We start from the raw sequence: 7,525 nt of genomic DNA on the forward strand, positions 1-7,525 counted from the left end.
AGGAGGCCGGGATACTTGACATGCTCTGGTTTGGCTTGTTTGCAAATTGCACAATTGCCCACAAACCTCTTCACAGCTTGTTTCAGTTTGGGCCATGCAAAGAGCCTGATAATGCGGTTGTATGTCGCCTGAACTCCCGAGTGTCCACCTATGCCCTGAGTGTAGTTCGTGTAGCACCTTGTCCTGGGCCTCTTTGTTTTGACCCAGCCACACTCTCCCTTTATATCAGATGAGTCCGCCTGTTACCTGAAATGGCCCTTTCAGCGCAATACCTTGCTTGGCCTTGGTCAACATGTCGCTGCAACTTGAGTCTGCACTATATCCTTGCTTGACTTGAGTTAGCCACGCGGGAACGCATACCGTGATTAAGCAGTTGATCCCAGTCGGTCTGCGTGACAAGGCGTCAGCGGCCAGATTGGTTGCCCCTTTTCGGTACTCGATCTTGTACTATAGTCCCAACAGTTTTGACAGTGCCTTGTGCTGCCAAGGTGTGGTGAGTCGTTGCTCATCCAAGCATGTCAGACTGCGGTGATCTGTGCGAATGGTAAACTCAGACTGCAGCAGGTACGGTCGCTATCTCTCCACTGCCATGAGAATGGCAAGACACTCCTTCTCGTATGTGGATAGCATCCGGTGACGAGGGCCAAGCGCTTGACTCAAGAATCATGATTGGGTGATGGCGCTGCATCAGGACCGCACCGATGCCAACGTCCGATGCATCGGTCTCCACTGTGAAAGGCTGCTTGAAATCCGGCAGCACCAGCACTGGGGCTGAAGTTAGTGCTTGTTTCAAGGTCCTAAACGCTTGCTCACATGTATCTGTCCACTGATATGGCACGCCCATCTTCAGTACATCTGTGAGCGTACGGCTGATCACCCCATAATGCTTGATAAATCGGCGGTAATACCCGGCCAGTCCCAAAAACTGCCGCAATTCCTTCACCGAGGTGGGTGGATCCCATGCTTGGACCTTATCAATGTTCTTGGGGTCAGTGTGTACTCCATCCGCGCTGATTACATGTCCCAAGTACCTAAGCTGCGGCTGTGCAAAGGCACATTTCTTGATCTTGAGCTTGGGAGAGTACTTTTCCAGCCGCTAAAATACCTCACGCAAGAGCTGGATATGCTCCCGGAGGGTTTTGTTAAATACCAGAATGTCGTCAATGAAGACTAACATGCCATGGCGAATCAGAGGTCCTAAAACAATGTGCATGCCTTGTTGAAATGTAAATGGCCCTCCGATCAGTCCATATGGCATCACCTTAAACTCGAAGTGCCCTTGATGGGTTTGGAAGGCTGTCTTTGGCTCGTCCCCTGGGCGCATCCGAATCTGGTGGTATCCCGATCTCAAATCGAGACTAGTGAACATTGTTGCTCCATGCAGCTCGTCCAGAAGTTCCTCGATGGTCGGAATTGGGTATCTATTTTTTATGGTGATTGCATTCAAATGGCGGTAATTGACACAAAATCTCCATTCTCCGTCTTTTTTCTGCACAAGTAAAACATGCAATGAAAAAGGGCTGCGGCTGCACTGAATGATTCCTTGGCATAGCATCTCTCGGACTTGTGCCTCAATCTCGTCTTTCTGGACAGGGTTGTACCTGTATGGTCGCATGTTCACCGGTTGAGCTCCTGGAATGAGATCAATGGAATGATCAAACTCCCGCGATGGTGGCAAACCTTGTGGCTCTGCGAACAAACTGCTGAATTCCTCAAGCACAGCTTGAACTGCAGGTGGCACCGGGGCTGTTTCCACGTCTGCTTTGACCTCAGCTACCAACAACACATGCGCGATGGTTGTCTTTTCTTGCAACAGGTTCAGTTGGGTGTATGAAACAGGTTCACAAATGATATCCGAGCTATTTATCCCTTGGAGTTGCACCTGCTTGCTTTTGTGTGTAAAAACCATCGATTTTTCAGTCCAGTTAACTATCATCAGCCCTCGAGACTCGAGCCAATCCATCCCTAATATGATATCGTAGCAGCCGAGTGGAAATAGCTTGAACGTGGATCAGAACTGCTCCCCTTGGATCTGATATTCACACATCGGCAATTCCTTATCACACAGAGTAACTGCCCCATCGGCCACCTTCACCTTCAATGGATGTTGCATTGGTTGTCCCTGGCCAGTTCTGCACAACCTCTGAATTGACAAAACTATGAGAAGAGCCCGAGTCCACCAGCATTAGTAGCACCTTGTTACCCAGTCGACCATGAAGACGGAAAGCCTTGGGTGCCTCTGTACCAGTAACAGTAGCCACTGACGGGCACAAATCTTCTTCTGAACTATCCACCCGAGCACTTGGTGTGGGATCCGGTGATGTTGGTGGTGACAGCATGCCCACCAGCTCTTCCACGACGTGCAGTTGTACAGTGGAGGCGCAAGTATGTCCTGGCCCTCATCGTTCGCCACAAGTGAAGCATAGCCCATGTGCTTTTTTGAAGTTGCACAAGGCCTTGAGCTTGTCGTCCACCGATGTGGACGAACCCGTGGGCGTCTTGGCGATGTCGAGCCCGCGGCGTGTCTCGAGTGGCGATGGCGTTGGCGAGGTGCGCCCCGCCTGCGTGGGCACCAGAAGCGCGATAGCCAGCGGAGGTCGCGAGGTGAATCGCCCCGCTCGAGTATGAGCGCCTCCTGGTCGAGAAGGCCCATTGTTTTCCCGCTCGACACACACCAGCTCGACCACCTCCTCCTGCAATTCAGCCAAAGAGACGGCAGTTTCCAAGTCTGGGAGTCGATGAAGCATCCTAGCAACCTTAATGTCATGATGTAATCCTTTGACAAAATGAGTAGTAAAGAACAGGGGATCCCAAGAGCTATGATGTGCCAACAAGCTGTGCATGGATAAATTGAATTGTTCGGCATATTCGAGAACTGGGCCTGTTTGCTTCAGTTTCGAAAACTTGCGCAGGAGGAACTGAAACTCAGAGCGCCCAAATTTGTCTAGAACGGCTATGCAAAACCCCTCCCAGTTAGCACACTTTAGATGCATTTTAGACCACTCTAACCACAAGGCAGCCGCCCCTGTGAAGTGAACAATAGCAGTGTCCACCAAGACGTGCGGTTCAAGCCCACTCACACGGAAGAAAGCTTCACAATGAAGGCGCCAACCCGTGGGATTGTCGCCATCAAATTCAGGACACTCCATGACTTTGTTGCCAAAACGGCCTCCCGTGCCTCCCTGATTACTGCTACCGCCCAACTCTATGGAAGGGGGAGGAGGAAACGGAGTTCGGAACGTACCATTGGCCGGGACCGGCGTAGTGAGGATCGGTCCCTCACTAGCCGAAACCCGTGGAAGTAGAGCCCTGCGGTGGCTAGTGTGCCCGTGATCGTCATCACCTTGCTCGATGTTGGCCAGTGGCGCGTCCACCGTGACGGAATTCGGCATCGGCCTATTGGCTAGCGCGGTGCATGCCGCGATCTTCTCCAGCTGCGCCCGGATGTCGCCGAGGTCTGCTTGGAGTCGCCCCACCGCCGCGTCCATGGTGGGTTGCCAGGTCGCGAGATCCTGAACGACCGGCTCGAGTGCGACGAGCGTCGGCTCCATCTTCGCGACCGCGGGCTCCATCTTTGCGACCGCAGGGGCTATCCGATCCAGCGTCTGCTGGATCGATAGGAGGGCCTTGGCGATGCCGCTTCACTCCGCCGCCGCTTCCTCCCACTGCTTCTGGGCATCCGTCCCCGCCATGATCTCCTTGACACTGCGCGTCTTCGACGCCAGTTTACGATGCGGAAGAGAAATTTCTGGTGGAATTGGAGGCTCTGATTACCCGATGACACGGATCTATAATCTAGGCAACTGGATTCACTCTTGCGGGCTCGAATCAAGGATACAAGTGTTTAGGGTTCCTAGAAGAGGGGGATCGGGATGAGAGAGCCAGGGAAGGAGGAAGATACATCGCCCAACGGCGCCGCCAGTCTGTGATCCAACGATACCCTAGCCAGTGGCTTGTCTCGCCTTAAGTAGTCTCACTTGCTCCACACTGGCCCCGTCATTTGTTGGTTGGGCTTGGAGATCCTCCAAGGCGAGACAAGCCACTGGCTAGGGTATCGTTGGATCACAGACTGGCGGCACCGTTGGGCGATGTATCTTCCTCCTTCCCTTGCTCTCTCATCCCGATCCCCCTCTTCTAGGAACCCTAAACACCTGCACGTGGTTTTGTAAACTAATCAAGTACACTAGGACAGCTTGCACTGCTGATTTTACTGCTTTCATCGCTTTGCGTTTCTGTTCTCGCGCGACTGCATGCGTCTCCTCGGCCGAGCACGCGCTCTCGTACCTAAAAGGCACCGGATACGGGCATGTTACATGTCAGTCTAGCTTATCATCTGATTCCCCGGATGGGATGAGATGAGACCTAGATTACGTGTGCTTAGCTGATGGGAACCACACTTTTCTGGTGCTTATACATATATTGTGTGAAGTTGTCTTTTCTTAAATGAACGTTGTCTTTTCTTCCAATGCATTTCTTTCCAACGTGGTAAAGCAGCATTGCTATGTTAGGAATTTAACGGTTCAAGGAATTTTAAAAATAAATTAAATTATATTTTCTGATAACAAGCCATCTCAAGTCAGATTCGGTATTTCTATTTTTACCATTTCCGTAAACGTATCTTCGAAAAATCTTATAGCATTCTAGAGTTTTCCAAGAAAAAAGGCATTAGAGTATTGTCAATGCTATCCCCTAAAACGGACATAGTATCTGTCTATGGACAGTGATACAGGAGCCGGCCATCCAACCCTATCCATCAAACGTCGGGGCACATTTTAAACGGTATTTGAACAAAACGGATGATCATTTAAACTAGACTAAATTCATGACCTTTTTGCATATTTCATTTTAAAAAGTGTACATGGCATTTTTTAACATAAAATGTTAATCTAGTCTAAATGTTCGCCAGCCGTGGAGGTGTCCTTGTTCCATGTCCCGTCTTCCCCATGGCTGGCATCTTTGCCAGGCCTGAGCTCCGTGAAGTGAAGCTGTGGCTCGCCGGGGACGAAGAGTAAGACATGGGACACGGCCATGCCCACATGGGATACGGATGCCTTCGTCTACCATGTCCTACTCTTCCTTGTCGAATTCCATTGCTTGGGCGTCGTCGGTCGATGTGAGGTCCAAGATGGACGTGGACGGGCCAGACAAGTGGTCGTTGTGGCCCGATGGTACTGTGGGTGATGCAGAGCTGCCGATGTTCCCGTTCACGATCGCCTAAGCCGCGGTGCCCGCCTAAACCGTGACTGTGTTGCAGTCGGCGCGAGAGCCGCACGTGGTCTCCTAGAGCGCTCCCTGCGGGTCGACGAAGTTTGGGTCCTCCGAGGCCATGGCCGCCGTGGCCTCCTCGCTTGTGAAGTCACCGTAAATTTTGCCCTCAGCCAGCCGGTGATGCCGGAGGTTGGAGAGGTTGTAGCCTTGCTCCTCTCGATCCAGCCAAAACACCGACAATGGTGGTGCTGGCTGCTCCTCCGTCATGACGATGTTGATGTGTGGTTTCGCGATGGACCTGTGTGGACAGGGGTGCCGGCTCGTTGTCATGTCAACGTCTCTCACCTCCGGCAATCCGGCCTCTATTCGTCGCGCATGACAGTGCTGCTAGTCGGTCGCAAGGCTGGCCAACTCGTGCTTCATCTCAGCCTAGAGAGTCTCCCACTTCGCTCTAAAGCTTGCCGTGGTAGAGGTGGTGCACAGAGGAGGAACGAAAATGGACGTGGTGTGGTGCGTATCAGGTTGTGAGCAGCCACGTATAAATAACGGGCATCGACCAAACCAAACATCAAGTTGTTTCAGTGCGGGCACCAGAGTGGGTTTTTCGCCTATCACACCTGCTTAATGTCGACACATGAATAGGTGAGGATCCGACTTCAATGCGGTATATAGTTGTCTCGTTGCCCCATCCGGCCACGTCTCTCCGGCATTGAACATGCGTCACTACTGCAGAACGGGGCTACAACACCGGTTCGTAAGGCCTTTTAGTGCCGGTTCGGTAACCGGCACTAAAGTGTGGGGACTAAAGGCCCCCCCTTTAATACCGGTTCCGCACGAACCGGCGCTAAAGGGCAACCACGTGGCACGAGCCAGCTCCGGGGGCGCGTAGGACATTAGTACCGGTTGGTAACACCAACCGGTAGTCCGGTACTAAATGTTTGGGTGTGTTTTGGTTTTATTTTTTTACTTTTACTTTAATTTTGTGTTTTCAATTTAATTTAGTGATTGTTTTACATTATAATGAGTTGTTAAATCATTAGGTGAAAGTACCGCAGATTAGTTTGACTGGATGCATGTGGATCCTAGCTAAGTCATCAAGTATATGCCATATCCATATTATATATACTTGATCACCTAATTAAGTGATCGAGGTAATATGGATATAGCATATACTTGATCACTTAGCTAGAATCCATCCAGTTGAAACTAATCTGCGTTTTCTTTCATAAATGATATAATAACTCATCATCATCATCTTCATCATCATCATATTAATATAAAAACTCTTGCATCATATATATCATCACCAACAACAGTTTTCATAGCTAGCTAAAAATCATCATATAATAGTCGTCTCTTTACCACTACTTAATCATCATATAGTCATTACCGCTATCTAATCACCGCCAACACTAGCTTAAAGAAGAAACATTCACTTGTACCAGAAGCAAAGATATCATCAAGTTCAACATGGTAACGATATTATAAGCATTCATAACACCACAAAAGCATGCAGATGAACCTGTCTCCTAATCGTGGGTTGCGCTTCTGATTGTTGCCCCTAGTACTTCTCTGTGATCGTTCACAATTTTTCTCCAGTCTTTTACTATTAAGCATTCCTCGCTATTAGAAAACCTGAATGCACTAAAGTGCATTGTAGGATATCTTGGGCGTAAGCTAACAACATTCATGGTACCTTTAGTCTTGATCCAATCAGGCACAACATTCATCGGGAGTCCCTGTTGAAGAACATCGTATAGTAACATACTTAGCAATGCAGTTTAGCTTAAAAAATAATGTATGCAAAAGATGCACTTAGGAGAAATAATAGAAATCTTACCATCTTTCCTAAATATATGTGACCATAGTTCAGTACGAACACTATTGGTCGCACGTTTTGAGTACTAACATTTGTAAGTGCAGGAAATTTTTTTGTCTTGACAGCATCAAGATCCTCAAGCCATGAAACATAATGACTTGTCTCCTTGCAGTTTAGTTCAGCCCCAGGACAGTGGACAGTCCTGTCTACCAAGCGCTGGACATGTTTGCTTGATCGGAAATAAGCTGTCAATATAAATTACTTGTCAACTATTTTTGAATAAACAATATCAAAGACATAAATATGGTTGAGAAACTCACATAATGGTAGAACTGGAGGCGTCTGCACATCGACCCAGATGTCTATATTACCTTCAATATCATCTTCCGGACGAATATCAAAGGTGATAACCATATCAGGCTCAAATACATAAGCCTTGCATAGTGCTTGCCAAGTTTTGCATTCAAAATAGGTGTATGTGTCTGCATTGTATAATTT

This window comes from Triticum aestivum, chromosome 7A (genome assembly GCF_018294505.1).
Source record: "Triticum aestivum cultivar Chinese Spring chromosome 7A, IWGSC CS RefSeq v2.1, whole genome shotgun sequence".
In the NCBI taxonomy this organism is placed as follows: Eukaryota; Viridiplantae; Streptophyta; class Magnoliopsida; order Poales; family Poaceae; genus Triticum; species Triticum aestivum.